We start from the raw sequence: 16,169 nt of genomic DNA, 5'->3' as shown, positions 1-16,169 counted from the left end.
AGGTTGGAGTAGTTCCTAAGCTTGAGTCCAAGCCCCCTCCTCTCTGGGTGCTGCTGTGACAGCACAGCACAGGAAGCCTCTCCTCCAACCTGTTCCTCCTGCTCACACTGCACAAGAGGCTGGGAATGGAATCAGAGGGAGATGCTTCTCTTTATACTTGATATTCACATGGTGAGATCCTCCCTCCTCACCTCTGACCTGTTCCTGCCTGGCTACCAGTGTGGTTCTGAGCAGCACAGTGTTTAATCACCTTCTGGACCACTGAGCAGGAGCCGTTCCCAAGCTCTCCCTCCCCTGCCCGTGAGCAGGAATTACCTCGGGCTGGCTGTGCAATGTGTCCATCAGCGAGCGTAGCTCCCGTTGCCTGGATGCAGGTTAAAAAAAAGCCTGCTTGTAGGAAGGGGATATCTTACAGCTGAAGGTGTGATAGATGAGCGTCTGTTCTGTCCTCAGAATGTGATTTTTTGAAGTTCGTGTATTTCAGCAAAAGGTTACAGCCCCTCTGCTGTCAGGGCTGCTCCTGCAGCTCGGGGAAGTGGCTCTGGTCGTGTGTCTGTTCTGTGCAGGGCAGGGTCACACAGGGCTGGGTAAGGGCCCTGCTGACAACGCTCCTCTTGTGCCGAGTCCGGCAGTGTCGGGATCTGACCCCCGGCAGGAGTTGGCTCTGCACTGCCTGCCCTGGCTCACCCCAGCGGCCCCGGGACACTCCCCCCCCAGCAGGCACTTGTGGCCATCCAGCCCACTGGAGCTGCAGGAAAGAGTGGAGTTGGGGGATTTGGGGGTGAGCCCTGGATTTGAAGATCAGGAATAATGTTGATTATCAGGTCAGGAGCACAACCAGGACTGTGCCCTTGGCAGAAGAAGCTTCTGGACCAGCTTTGGTGAGGAGGGTCTTCCTGGCTGAGTCTCTAAGAAATGTTTGGTGTTGAAGCTGTGGGGCTCATCTCACCAGGCATGTATCCTCCTGCACAAAGGGCAGGCTGCACACATTTTGATGGCTCTCACCCACCAAAGACCTTGGCCAGATGCTTTTCCCCAGTTCTGAGCTTCATGGTGACTGAATCCAGCCTTGAGAGCTCTTTGGCTGAGGGAATAGGGTATGGAAAAAGATAGCTCATGTTGGCTGAGCCAGATTAGGGAGCAGTGAGAGGCCACCCTGGCTGGCAGATGGCACAGGGGTAGTCCTCGGGAGTGGGCAGTGACAAAGCTGGCACAGCTGCAGCTGAGCTCTGATTTTCCTGCTCCTGTACCCACAGTGTGCTCTTCCCTTGGCAGCTCTTGGAGCCTCCTTCCTTTCTCCCTACCCAGAGGATTGCTTGTAAGCTAGAGGAAGAATCTGGTGGCAGGCCCCACAAACGTTTGGGTGCTTTCCAGATCTCTCCCACTCTCTGTAGCAGCTCTCAACTTGCTTGGAATCAAGGACACAGATTAACTCTCAGTTTGCCTTTCCCTCCCCCACACCACCCATCAGCTCCAGCTCTGCACCCCGATAGGGATGAGCTTTATCAGGATACCTGCCAGGTGACAGGAGACTTCTGATTGATCCATTCTGAGTTCCCTGGAGCCAAGCTGAGGATGCTGCACTGTTGAGTTTGCTCTGGGCATCACCCCTCCAGGTCCTTGGATAGCGTCGCACAATCATAAAATCATCCAGGTTGAAAAAGAGCTTTAAAATAATCAATTCAACTTCTGAGCATAGAGAAGAGCTCACAAGAGAGAGCTGTTTAGACTGGTAAGGTGTGGCTGACCCTCAGCTTAGACAGGCTTCTCCTTTTAGATCCAAGACTTGGTCCCTAAATCCAACCAACCCAGCTTTGGTTCTGTGCCCTGCTTGGAAGCAAAGGCAAAAGTTGTAGCCTGAGCTCCTGGGGCTGGCCAGAGCTGTGCTGCCCCCGGGGCTGGCTGGGGCCATAGCACCTCTCCTTCCAGACAAGGCTGGGCTGCAGGGGGACAGGGCAGGGGTGGTCTGTGATGATCCCCTCTCTGCTGATCTCCCAGCAGGTCCCCAGCAAGGCAGAGCCCCTTTCCCACTAGCATTGCTTCTGCGGGGATGGAAAGTCCTGCCAAGGCAGGAGCAGGGAAAGGGAGGCGACTTTCCTCTCTGGTTGCTTTGTTTGTTGTTTAGGGATCGTGTGGAAGAAAGACTTTGCCGACTCCATTAAGGAAGCCATTGTTTAGTTGAGGACTTATTTGTTCTTTGGGAAGAGGATCGTGTTTGCCTTGGGGGGGGGGGGGGTGGGGGGGGGACGACACGACATTATGCAATGTCAGTTCCTTTTAATTAGTTGTTGTTTCTTTACCTTGGCTTGGTTTAGCCAGAGAAGATTCTGAAAGGAGGATTAAAAAAAATAAAAATAAAATAAAATAAAGCCAGAGAAGAGAGGAAACAGGAACACAAAACAAAGCTCAGATGTGGGGCTGGGATATGGGATCTGTGCTTCCAGCTGGTCCCTGCTATGCACACACTTAGCAAGAAAAGCTTTTACCACAGAGGCTGAGGGTGTGCCTCCTTGATTTCCCACTATTCCTGGCCTCTCCATCCACATTAGGGATGAAGGAGGGAAGCCTGTGTATCTCTGTGGTGGGATTCAGGGCCATATGGAGATGAGCTGAATGTACAATAGCCTGTTTCCCAGGAGAAGGGGCCTGGACCAGCAGCCGTCTGGCCCAGATGTCTGGGAGGGCTGTACCTCTTCCCCTTTTATGAGAGCACCTGGTCATCTTCTTTCAATCCTTCTGTCTTTGAGGCTGAGTGGAAAGATCTGGGGATCAGGACAGGCTGCTGAGCAGAGGGATGTGTCATGTCACCAGCTTTGAGGATGTTGAGGTACCTGTTTGTCCTACTTTAGTAAGAATAAGGCATTAAACGGGACAGAGGATCTTGCCCTCCCGTCCCTTCATATCCACCCTCGTTTCTATCCATTTTCCTCTCTCACGGCTTCATGGGGAGGGAGCAGGGGGAGGATTCCCCTCTCTCCTCCCTCCCGTGTCTTCAGGTTGCAGCTGCTCGAGACCGGGGCAGTGTCGGGGCCCTTTGAGCCCGGCTGTGCCTCGTCACCACGTCTTGCCCCTGGGCTGGAAGGCGGTGACAGCCGGGGAGCAGGGACAGGCAGCTGGCCCCGGCAAGTTGCGGGTCAGGGGAGGGTTTGTTTTTGTGCAGGCCATAAGGAAAGGCGCCCTCGTGGCACAAAGAGAGTTAAAAACGTCTCCATAAAAGCCCTGGGGCTGCCCGCAGCTCGCAGCCTCCGTTTCCAGGCTGGTGCTTTGCTGGCAGCCGGCTGCCCCCGGAGCAGAGCTGGGTGCCTTCTGTCTCCTCTATTCTTCCGAGGGCACCTCCCCGCTGTGCGGGGTTCAGTGAGCTGAGGGTCACTCCCACTTCAAGCCCTGCTTTCCCCTTCCCTTTCCAGCTCCTTAAACAACAGAGGTGTTGAGGGAATTTATACCTCTGCCTGGTAACAAGGCAGATCAGCGAGACGCTGTCACGGTTTTGTGAGGGCTCCATAGATTTTTATTGCTTTTCAGTCCTTGGGTTCCCAACCTTCCTTTGGCTTGTAAATTGCCCACAAAATGCAGACACAGCTCCTATTCTGTGAGTCCCTTTGATGATTTTATTTATATCTCTGGCTTTGTCTTGTCTTTTATTACAGGGAGACTGCAATTAATTATTATCCCATCAGCTTCTATTTAGGCTGACAGTACAATGCAGTGCACAGTGTCCAACCTTGCCCTGCCCCTGTGTCCACGAGCAGGACACTATTCTGGGGAGGAACAAAGGGCTGGCAGCTTCAGAAAGGGACGTGCTTTTAAAGGGCAGCTGAGAGGCTTCAACAGCAGCAGCAGGGTACAGTTGTGACAGAGCTAAAGTGACCAGACATCCCAATTCAGCTGTGATGCTCCCGATTTTATCTGCTCATCCACAGTGTATTCTAGGCTTTTGCTCTTTGGGCATGTTTGAGCAGAGACAAGGCTCCTGTGTCTTTTTTCCAATGTCTCTGATTGACCAGATCTTTTATTCATAAAATAGAAATTGCACCTGAAAAATCTGTAAACCAGACCCTACCTCAGTGGGGAGACAAGAGGTGCACACACCAACAGAGATGAGCAGCAGGTTGGAGTAATCATAGATCCAGGGAACATTTGCTCGGGGAGCAGACAGAGGGAACTGAGCGTGTTTGGGCAAGAGAGCACCTGGTGATGAAGCTCTGGCAAAGAGGGAGGGACGGGTCTGTGCTGGGAGGGCAAGAATGGGACTTAACAACAAGGCATATTCAACGAAGGTGCTGGGAAAGTGGTAAGAATAGTAACGGTGTGAGCAGATCTCCTGGGCTGGAGTGGAACAGTCCCCAGGGCTGGAGCTTCTTAGGAGCAGTTGGGATACATTTCTGGCTTTTTCTGTGTGTATGTGTCAGAAAGAATTGATGCCAGGCACAACCCTGAAATAATAATGACTGAAGACCTCCAGAACAAACGTCTGTTAGACAGGGAAATGTCTGATGGTAATTTCAGGGCTCATTTCCTATCCAGTGTTTGGTTTTGTTCAGGGAATATCAGTTTTCTCCACTGGCCATCCTGTCACTAGAAAACCAGTGAAGCTGCTTTTATTCTCTCCCTTCATCTTCACATCTTGTGGAAAGGTTTGTTTGCCCTACTAGGATGGCACGGTGCTGATGCTGAGCAGTGCTGGTTATGAGATAAAGGTGTTTTGACAAGATCCAGGTGAATGGAAGCTGCTGTTAAAGCAAATGTTTGTTCACTCCACTCCTGCTTTTTTCTCTGCTTGTTTGATGTGTTCCTTTACACCTGATCTTGGCAGCCTTGGCAGTGCAGCTCTTGCTCTGATGCCCCCAGACCAGCTCATGACAACAGACCAGAGTCTCTGGGCCCGTGTCCTTATGAAAATTCCCTGTCGTTCTTCTGGGGATTAGCTCCCTTGGTCAGAGCACAGTGCTATAATAATGCCAGGGTTGTGGGTTTGACCCCTGTATGAACCATTCACTTGAGAGTGGGACTCGATGATCCTCGTGGGTCACCTTCCAGCTCAGAATGTTCTGTGATTCTGAATTTTACACCAGCTCCTCTCCTGAGCAGAGTCCACTCAGTGCTTCAGAGGAAGCTGGAAGATTGGGCTACCATGCCCTAAATTCTGAGGTGTTCCTCACTCCTGCCTTCCCCAAATAACATGTGCTCACTGGCCCACATGGCTGCCAGCCATTGCCTGCCAGAAGTTTTTCAGTCCAAGGGAATGTGGCTATGGGGCTCTGTGGGGAAGGAAGGGCATGTCTGGGCAGGGAGGCTGGGCAGACTGAGCTGGCTCTGCCCCAGCCACAGCTGGGGTGGGAGAGATGGGAATGGCAGGGCTGGGATGCTGAGCTGGCTGTAGTAAACAGGCTCGGGTTTAGGGTGATCTTGGTTCACCCCACTTAATTCACCTTCCTGAGAGAGCAGGCTGGGTGCAGTCCTGCTCAGGTGGGAGCTGGGGTGGCCTGGATCCCTGTCTTGGGGGAGAACTGAACTCACCTCTGCATTCCTTCAGGTTTCCCCTGTGCTTGGAGGATGAGGTAAAGGCAAGAGCAGCAGCTCTGTGGCTAATTCCACGTCTCCCACTTGAATAGCTCGATTGGAAGTGAGATCTTCCACCTCCATCCCAGCTGCTTTTCTGCTGGATCTGTGATTGCTGCGATGAAATTGCAACTGAATTCTGCCAGCTTTGAAGCCTGAACTAGGAGGGGTGGTCTTTACATCAGACATGTAATTACCTGTCTACAAAATTATGAACGTGTACAAGGGGAAAAAAGGGAAAAGCAAGATCTCTGTCAAACGGCAGAAAGGCTGTCATTTTCCCTGTTATTTTTTGGGCTGATTTCCTCCATTCACAGCAGTGCTTAATCCAGCTGGGAACCTGCTCCAGAGATCATTCTGCCTGATAAGCTCCCTTGTCAGTGCTGATCCTGAGATCTGTAAGGACACAGGACTTGATGTTAATAAAGCCTGGAAAAATTCTCCAATCTGCAGCACCTTAGAAGCAGGAAAAATCTGTTTTCCTGTGTCAGAAGAACAGCTTTTTATGGTGGCTGAACACTGGCTGTCAATCAGGATGGCAGTACTCCTTGTTAAATGCAAGTTACTGAAATACTTCATTTTGAGACTAATTACACAGTGCATGGTTGCTCCAGAGGTCCCATGTAATTAAGGAGAAGGTTCCTGCAGCACTGCCATGATGCTGATGGTGCCCATGGAGAAGAGACTCAGATTTCCTGGTAGGGCACAATTCAGGGTTACTAATGTGCTAATTCAGGGGTTACATGGAGTGCCATGTGTGTCCTGTGCTTGGAGACAGTATCTCCTCTTTTCCTAGAGAGATCCTTGGATTTGACCAAGGTCCCAGGTTATCAAAGCCTCCCATAATTTTAAATATGTGCTTAAAACCTTTTGAGGTCAACAGTGCTTAAGGACCAGCCTCAGTTACACTGAATTTTGCTGGTTGGTCAGGGATGAATCCTAACTGGTGCCTGTTCTTCCTCAAGGACCAAACTCATCCCTTGATCCAACACAGCAGGCTGGAAACGCCTCAGAGACTGTCACACTTAACTTTATTTCTCTTTAAACTCTTAAGAGCTTTAAAAGGTTTTTCTTTCCCTCGAGAAACTAAATGAGAGTTTATGTAGGAGGAAAAAAATATCATCTCTGGCTATATTATTTTACTGTGCCAACCACTGAGTGGGGAGGCTTGATAGAGGATTATGTAGTGAAAAAGGCCCAGTTTTCCAATGCTTTAATGACTGGACCTTTGTTTTACCTCTCAACTGTGACCATTTAAAAACTACTTGACTGACTTTGCCCCCAACACATGTTGAACGTGGCTTCATTGTCTTGGAGAACAGGGTTGAAATGAAAATGTAATTTAATGATTCAGGTGCTAACACAGGTTACCCAATAGCTGCATGTGGAGGTCTTCAGGAGCATCCTTTGATATCAAAATGCTTCCCTAGACAAAATTTAATTTACCTGTGCTATGTGGTTAAGTTCCCAAGTCATGGAATACCAGAATGGTTTGGGTTGGAAGGAACCTTAAAGCTCATCCATCCCATTCCACCCCTGCCATGTGCAGGGACCCCTTCCACCATCCCAGGTTGCTCCAAGCCCTGTCCACCCTGGCCTTGGACACTTCCAGGGGTCCAGGGGCAGCCACAGCTGCTGTGGACAATCTGTGCCAGGGCCTCCCCACCCTCCCAGGGGACAGTTCCTTCCCAATATCCCATCTATCCCTGCCCTCTGGCAGTTTAGAACTACTGCCCCTTGCCCTGCCACTACCTGCCTATATAAAAAGTCTCTCTCCCTCCTCTCCAATCTTTAAATCCTGTGTGAGGAATCTCAACTGAATGTTCAGTCAACAGCAAAATGAAAGAAAAGTGACTGCTTTGACTGAAAGAGTTGGAAGCAGATTTAGGCATATTTGCCCAGAGGACTCTGGGAGATACCCACGTTGCTCTGTCCTCTGAAGAGTTCAGGTTTAACCAAGGCAGGCTCGAGGTGGGAGGGGAAGCCAGCTCTGGGAGGAAGGTGCTGTGCCTAAAGGTGGCACAAGAGGACAGGAACAGAGCTGGAATTGCACCCCAGACCCCAGTGAGTGCCTGTGCCAGCAGCAATCCCTGCAGGCTGGGGCTGCTCCCTGGGGCCTGGCAGCTGCATTCAGCTGTGGGTAAACCCTTTAGGTGAGGACATTATTGCCCACCATGGTGGGGAAATGAACTGTAAGAAACAGATAGTTTGGCCATGCAATAGCTTTTTTTGCTTTTTGGGGGGGTGTGTTTTAGTAGTTTTATTAGAAGGCAATGGTGGGCCTGTGGTTGGAAGCTCCAAGGTGGACCTGCTCCTCTCTCTCTTGCCCAAGGTGCTTCGTCAGGGTCTGTAAAAAATCAGATCAGATAAATCCCACTTTGAGTGTCTTGTGCCAGGCTTAATTCCTTGTGCTGTCTCTCTCTGAAAGGAGTCAAGAATCCTTGACTGTGGCTGCCCTCTCTGCAGTGATAGCTCTTTCATGCCTCCACTTGTTCCTGTACCCTCTGGCTTGCTTTTAGTCCGGCCCATTCCCAAAACAACCCCACAACGGCTGTGCTCCATCCCAACAGAAATAATAACAGGAGGCAGAGATTCCAGAGGAATGTCCTTCTAAAATCTTCATTTACAGTTAGTCTGCAGCTCAATTTTTTCTTTTTTTTTTAGGACCAATACATTGACTGTAATAGGAATGAGTCAGCATGGATATATTGCAGGTAAATCATGTCAGACTAATTTGATCACTTATGCTAATGAAATAACTATCAGGCTAGATAGTATAAATCTATCTGGTTGTCCATGAGGCTTTAAGAAAATTTTGCCTGATGGATTATGGTCCAAACTCCCTAAATGTAGGTTAAAATAATCTATTATTGAAAAGGGTAAAATAAAAAGGGAAGAAGGCTCAGAGCTCAGGGTCAGTGTCAGTGAGGAGGGGGCTGAGCAGCAGACCCTCTGCTGGGGCTCTTTAATATTTTTATTAAAGATTTACGGGACACAGCAGCATGTAGGGTCATTACATTTGCAGTTATACAGAGCTAAAGGGATCAGACAAGACTTTCTGGTCTTTTTTTTTTTGCAGAAAAAATACTTTCTGGCAGTAAAATCTTGCTAAATTATGCAGGGAGACTGAAAACATGATCCTGACTGGACCAAGATGCTTTGTGGCAGTTGCAGAGCTGGAGGTACAAACTGGAGTTTTTAGGGTGGAGATGGGGAGTTTTGTATTGGGAGAGTGGGGGAAGAGAAATCACTTGCAGGACACAGAGAGAGTTGTCCTTAATTTTTAAATTTTTTGGGTCCTTAAGACACTCCCACCATAAATGTTTGCCCAGTAGTGGTTGATAGAAGGTAACTGGGAGCAGCTTCTGGAGTGATGTGCTGACTGTGCTGTCCCAGTGGCAGAGGGACATGCCCTCCTCTTCCAGCCTCTACAGGAAAAAAGCTCAGTCTTGGGAAGATGTTCTGTAAGTAGCAGCTGATTTGTTGCATGAGATTCTGAGCAGGGGAAGAGTGAAAATAACAGAAAAGTGGTTTTTCCTCTATTTTGGTCTCTGATTTAAATCAGTTCCTGAGGCAGAATTCATTTCTGGGAGAAGAGTGATGCTTTTGAACTGAGATTTCTGCAAAGGGGGAGAACACCAATGTTTCTGAGCCAGTGGAAGTGTCTAAAGGTGGCCAATTGCAGTTCCAGCATACCCAAATGCCACACTCCTGATTCCTTCACCAGTGACACACTGAACTGCAAACCTTATCATTAGCAGAAGGGCAAAAATATTAACATCTAACCCAGAAAAGAAATCTGTTCAATAAATCAAAGATAGAAGCAAAGATGAAATCTGAAATCCCCATAGAGTGGGAATAACTAATGCCTGGTGCCAGTTCAAAATCAACCACCACAGGAGAATGTAATGATCCTGGCGTTTAGTGAAATTAGACTTGACACCGGCCAGGGCCCTGTTATTTTGGTTAGGTAGGATTTGCAATTGTTTGCCATCCATTAGAAATCCCAGTAACCTGTTCTAAGGGCAGGCAAATTAAGATTCCCTCTCTGTGCATGATTACTCATCACACCACAACTCCATGTTAATTGGAAAATAACTGGTGGCTGAGCACATCTTACCCAGACTGTCATCGGAGCCCGCGGACGCCAGGCTGAGCTCACACACAATTTGTCGTACACGCAACGGTTCACAAAAACCTTGCAGGAAATTAAAGCTCCAATAGCTTATCAGATGTAAAGATAATTATTAATCCTTAATGATCCTGGTAATTTCTTTATGGGAATTCACCTCCACTTCCTTCAGGGCCTCCAGCATGAGAACACATGGTTCCCTTCCTGAACCTCAGCTCTGGATTTTCTTTTATTCAGAGCCTGAATTTTATTTCGATTTTCTTTAGATTATTTAGTTTTTCTTTTATTCAGAGCCTGACAGAGACAGGAGAAGTCTGAAGGTTTGATGACCCAAGCCAAGCTCCCAGGGCGTGGACCTTTGCAGGCTGTATTGACAGACAAGAGGATAATCATGGAATCACAGACTGGTGAGGTTTGGAGGGACCTTAAAGCCCATCCAGTCCCAACCACTGCTATGGGCTGGGATACTTTCCACTAGAGCAGATTGCTCCAACCTAGCCTGGAACACTTCCAGGGATGGGGCAGCCATAGCTACTCTTGACAACTGTGGGTAAACTGTGAGCTCTAATCATACCACCTTCCCTCTCTTGGCTTATGGCAATCTTGTTTAGCTAAACCAGAACAGAGTGGAATGGAGGGGGATTTAGCTAATTGGGCTGTGTTAGCTGTCTGGGAAACACCATGAGGTCCTGCAGAGAGACAAGCAGGGGCAGAGAGGCTTCCTAGAGGTGCACCCTGCACTAGGAAGCAGGAAGGTGCAATATGAAGAGATCTGGGGAGTGAAATGCCCAGTGCTGGTCCACTCTGTGTTTCGGAAGGAATTACTTGGGGTAGGTTTGGTCTGGCCCCATTGCTTAGAGCATTCAAATGTGGGTTCTGTGGGTCTCTGGGGCTCTTCCCATGGCTGAAAGGACTCCAGTTCTGCAGCCTGGACCTGACTGTAGTAATTGGCAAGGTCAGGAGAGTCCCCTCAAAGAGGCTGCCCTGCTCCAGACAAAGCAAACACCAACACAGGCACGGGATGTGCAGGGAGCTGTCAGAGCAGCTCCTCCTTCTTGGAAACAGCAGATGAAAGTTAATCTGGACATGCACAGCCTGGTTTATTGTTTTGATAACATACTCACTCTGAAATGCTGTTGTTCCAGGGAAGCAATAGCTCCCAGTCAGGAAGTTGCTTGTTTCATGATTAGAATCATTGTAGCTCCCAAGGGAAGGGATGGCACTGTCTGGGAAGACTTGGATCTGCCGAGAACACTTGCACCTGGTACTCAACCAAAGATCTGGTCTATGGTGGAAAAGTTGCCACTGATGACGTGGGATTTAGGAGCCAAGACACAGGGCAAGTGGGACACAGCACTGAATGGGAGCAGTGAGAAGTGGAGCAGTGACATGCGCTCACCCAGTGACACGAGCTCACAGCTTGCTTTGGCAGGAAGCTGTACAGGTAAGATCAGTTTACTCAATGCATTTACCTTTTTATCCAGGAAATACACCCCTTGTATCCCCCTCCCTGAGTCCACGTGTTCCCTGTGTATCCAAACAGCAGCTTGTGACAGTTCAGCTTGCACAAACCAAGGCAGAGATGGAAAAAGACCTTTGTGCATCAGTGCCATGATGGATTGCTTTTTATTTTTGCTCCGATGCCAGGTCTGGATTTGAAATAGAAAAGCAGGATCATGTTTTGTGGAGTAACTTTTGGAGGGGGCCCTGAAGGAGGAATGTAATACGGGCTGGAGAGATCAGACAGGAACCAGGAGAACAAAAGCTGCCACTGTTGGGGATGTGGGAGCTGGTGCTGGATGAAGCCGGACCTCCCGCTGTTCACGGCTCGCTGCTGCCATGGCCAGGCTGGCATCCTGTGCAGGGGGAATGCAGGGAAGAGCTAATCTGTGGAAACAGAAGGACAGACTTAGCTTGAGAAGATGAGCATGCTGAGCTGGTTTCTGCTCTGTTACACCCTGAAACCTCGCTGATATCCGTGCAGCTCCCCAGCTGGAACTCAGAGCAGACGGGGGTTCTTTATGCATTTTCTCTAGAGCCAGACTGGTGAGGATTTGTTGAGGACTGGAGAAACTGATACTGAGATTTTCACTTGGCAGGAGGGAATCTCTGTTTGCTTAATTTGGGAAGAGACAGCCCTATAACTTACAGTATGTAAAGCTTAAGCAGAAGTATCCCCTTGTGTAAAGTTTGAGGCAGCCAGGAAAAGTCTTTCAGGCTGCCTGAGCCATTCCACAGGCTTCCTCCATTCCTTCAAATACAAAGAGATGCCTGCTCCAAACAGCCTGTGCAAGGACTATGAATGGTCATCCAAGGATTCCATAGTGTAACCAACCCCCTGTATAATTTCTCTCAGAGTTGAGTTAAGGAGCCCCTTCTGGAAAACACCTGACCTTGTAATTTCATCTGGTGCCCTGGAAAGTTCTTCCAGTGCTGGACATCCTCCATGGCTGTTTCTGTTTGGTTTTATTTCAAGGTTAAACTTGCAATTGTCTTGGAAGAGGTATCATTGTTCCCAGGAGTCCTCTCCACCAACTGCCATCCCATATCAGTGCCTGGAGCAGTGGCCAAGTCCTGTCTCAGTCACATCCTTGACAAGCTGACACCTTGGGCTCCTTCAGGGCAGCACTGGGCACCTTCCATTTCCCAGCCCCAGAGTCACTGTTTGGCTTTGCGGAGTTGCTCCTGTATTTTTCCCTTCTCCATTAAGGAAGGAACAGAGCCTGATCATGGCCTTCCAGCAGGTTCCTGGAGCTGTGTGTCAGAAGGAATCCTTCCTGCTGGGATCATCCATTGTCCCTTCTCAGTACTGAAGGATCACAGTCCCCCTTACTGGCAGCTTTAGGGCCATGGCAAATCTCCAACGTCCTTCAAGTCCTTTTCCAAACTCTTCCTTTCCGAGGCAGCATCCTGTGAGTGTAACCTGTGTTTCTGGTTTCAGATTTCTTACCTTGTGTTTGACTGTTTAAATCATGTTTCACTGGCATGTGGCCAGCTCTCACTCATGTCAGATCCCAGTGTATTGATAGCCCAATCCTGCTTCTTGTTCCCCTCCCACCAATCTCGTTGGCATCTGCAGACATTCCCATGACAAGGATTTATATGGAGTCATTCAGATCATTGATAAAAATATTAAATAAAACAGCAATGGGAGTTTCACTCTTCTTTTATCCCAGATATTTTTAGCCAGTGTAATATTGCTGTATGTTTATTGAGTCATGGATATTGGAACATCCAGTAAATATGCCTTTGAAGAACAGCCAGTTTCCAGGAATGCTTTCCACCTTAAATGTGCATTCCCAATCCATTATGCTGGCAGCTGAGGCCTGGGAAAACAGCAATGTTAAATGCATAGGTGTGTGTGTCACTGCTGGTGCAGGTGTTTGCACCAGTGTAACCAGACCATGCCCTGTGGTGTTGAGGCAGCTTGCTGGCCTTTGGATCAGGAATTCACTCCTTGGCCTTCCAAGGTCCAGCAGGAGGTTTTCCCATGTGGATTGCAGCAGTTTCTGGGCTGAAGGTGCTGTTGTTTGGGAAGAACTGTTCCTGGCTTTATGAGTCAGAGCTAGGCCTGAGCTGCAGTTTACCACAGTCATGCAACTCTGCTTTGTGCTGTGTGTCAGCCAGGCTGGACATTGTCTCTGTAGTGCTGGACATTGTCCCTGTGGTGGTGCCCATCCCCTAAAACAGTGTTAATGCACATTTTGAATGTTTCTTTTCAGTTGCCAACCTGGATCTCAGCAGGGAACAGGGCTGCTCTGATTGCCACGGACTGAGCTGGATCTGCAGGTTTATCCAGAGCCAGGTGTGCACAGGTCAGTGCCAGCATTCCCAGAATGGCAGCGTGGCAGGATGATACCTATGCCACAAAGGATATCTTTGCCACCAACCCTCAGGTTTGTGGGTTGTTCAAGACCTCTCACGGGGAGCTAATTTAGATCCCTGGTTATGAGATTATAAACCCAATATAAATTATTTATAAATACCCCCTTCACCCTCCAAATCTGCAGCTGCCACCTGGCTTTGGGAGGTGTGGGCATGATAGGATCTGGCTTCCCACTTCCAGAGGGCAGCATTAGATGGGACATTAGGGAGAGAGTCTTCCTTATGAGGGTGGAGAGGCCCTGGCACCAGTTGCTCAGAGAAGCTCTGGCTGCTCCTGGATCCCTAAAAGTGTCCAGAGCCAGGCTGGATGGGGCTTGGAGCAACCTGGCAGAGTGGAAGGTGTCCCTGCCCACAGCAAGGGTGGAATGAAATGGTCTTCAAGGACCCATCCAACCCAAGTTTGGGGGGGACCCATCCAACCCAAATCCCAGTTTGGGATTCTGGGATTTTCTGATTCTATGATCTGCCCCTTTTGCAGCACTTCCCAAGAGCAGAGGTGTCACTGTTGGAGGGAGGGACAGAGGCAGCTCTTCTGCTGGCAGCTGTGTAGCAAATCTCCCTGCAGAAATACATCTCAGAATCCCAGAACTCCTCAGAACTGGCCAAATATTGCCAGGCTGGTACAGCAGAGCACAGAGGAAGTGGTTGATATTCAGACTTTGGTCTTTAGCTGTGTAGGAGCTGAAAGCACAGGCAGGGCTGTGCCTCTGGGAGAGAGGCCTGGGCAGCCTTTGGCACAGGAACAGGAGCTCTCCCGTGCTGTGCTGCAGGCAGAGGAATTTTTATTTAGAGGAGGTGACTTGGCCCGTGCAGGGATGCCGGAGCTGCCCCGCTGTGCACAGCCCTGATTTCACTGTGGGGTCAGCTCAGCACAGACAGCTTTGGACGAGGGTCATGGCTGGGAAGCTTGGACAGGAATAGAGGAATTCTGACTGTACACAGTATCATCCAAGTGCTCCATCTCAGGGCTATTGCTTATGGCACACAGGCAGGAGGGAACAAGAAGGGAGGGCAGCTAAAGGTAGTTCCTGCTACAGTCAGCTCAGTGTGGCCTAGGAAGGCTTTAGGCAACGTATCTGCCATCCCTGTCTGCTTTTCATTATTGTTTTTATAGCCAGAAATAAGAGCTTTATTGGCTTTATTCATCTCCTGTCAGATGCCCAATCAACATCTGGCAATGCAGTAATTCCCAGAAAGTGCTGACCTAGTGAGAGCCAGTGGAGCAGGAGGTGTGCAGGAAGGTCTCTATCCCCCTTCCCATCCCTGGCTGGCCTTTTCATTATCTTCCCAGCACAAGTGGGATGTGTACCCCTCCTCACTGGATTTCAGAGCACCAGGCTCCTGGGAGATCCCGGGATTGGAAGGCACCTGACAAAACAGCTGGGGCACGGAGATGGGGCAGGAGGGACTGAGCAGGAGACAGGGCATCCCAAAACTGCTGCTGGGCTGGAGTTGGCCCATGCATAGGAAGGAGACTGGACAAATGGATCAGAAAGGAGCTGATCAATTCCTTTGAGCAGTGCTGGGCCAGTGTAAGGGATGCACACAGCAAGGCAGAGCAGCTCAGCTCCCCCTCCTCCCATTTGCCTTCATTTGGATTTGCACAGGACTCGGAACTCAGACATGAGAATGCAGGGATCCTTCCCAAGGGATCTCTGATAGGGTTTCCTGCATGTTAGAAGATTTTAAGATCCAGCAGAAGATTGAATAGAGAGGAACACATTTTTATTTACTTGGGTGCATATTGGACTCATAATAAAACGGGGTGTAACAAGCCAGAGGCAAGTTCTGTTCCACTCAGAGATTAGCCAGAGTGTGGCTGCTCCAGCAGGTCCAGCAGGTTCCCTGTCAGATCCCTGGGCTCCCACACTGGATCTCTTGAGCCCCCTTTTCCCACAGGGTCCCGCCCTGTCTTCTCCCTCAGGTGTGGGTGGCTCGGTTTGTGCTGGATTGTGGGACCTGCCTTTCCACATCTTGGCTTTTCTTTGCCCCGTCTCCTACATTCCAGCTCCAGCCAGTTGGTCAGGGCAGTTCCTCCCTCTTCTCTGTCAGAGTCTTCTCCCCCCATTTGGGTCCTTTTCTGCTGGCCACTTCCATTGCAAGTTTCCTTCTTTTCCTGTGACACTGTTCCTGTCCCTCTCTGATTCTGCTCCTCTCCCGGACCAGCTCTTTGATGTGCTCTCCTGCCCCATAAATCCTCCACGGGCTCTGCAGCCCCTCTGGAAGCCCTTCCCGAACCTCCATCCTGAGACAGCATCTAACCAAGGCCACTTTGTGGCTTCAGGTGGTTTTGCCACCTTGTGCCTGCACTTTGGTGCCCATGATGAGTGGAGTGGGTTCCCCTTTCCTCCTTCCCAGAAGCAGAGCCAGGGCAGATGGTCTTTGGCTCCAGGAGGGAAAAGCTGTATCCCAACATGAATATTCCCCCTGGAGCAGCAAACCCTGTCATGAAACAAGGACTCAGACCCTTGTAGCCCAAAGCAATGCTGGGTACCTGCAGCCTGCTCCCATCCTACTCCTTTCTGGGACATACAGTGTCCCCAAACCCCCAGAGCTGGGTGTCTGTGCCCATCCTCTCTTCCAAGCCTACAGA

The 16,169-nt window shown here is 49.6% G+C and overlaps 1 long non-coding RNA gene across 1 annotated transcript; it reads left to right on the top strand.

The window, feature by feature from the left end:
• The first annotated feature begins 8,644 nt into the window (after window positions 1-8,644).
• Window positions 8,645-13,599, top strand: LOC128813387 (uncharacterized). Its single transcript, XR_008439024.1, has 3 exons — window positions 8,645-8,741; window positions 9,983-10,098; window positions 13,414-13,599. It is a non-coding gene; the product is annotated as an uncharacterized LOC128813387 (long non-coding RNA).
• Window positions 13,600-16,169: the final 2,570 nt, after the last annotated feature.

Source organism: Vidua macroura, chromosome 12 (genome assembly GCF_024509145.1).
Source record: "Vidua macroura isolate BioBank_ID:100142 chromosome 12, ASM2450914v1, whole genome shotgun sequence".
NCBI classification, from domain to species: Eukaryota; Metazoa; Chordata; class Aves; order Passeriformes; family Viduidae; genus Vidua; species Vidua macroura.
This window is presented reverse-complemented; position numbering and strand designations above follow the sequence as displayed.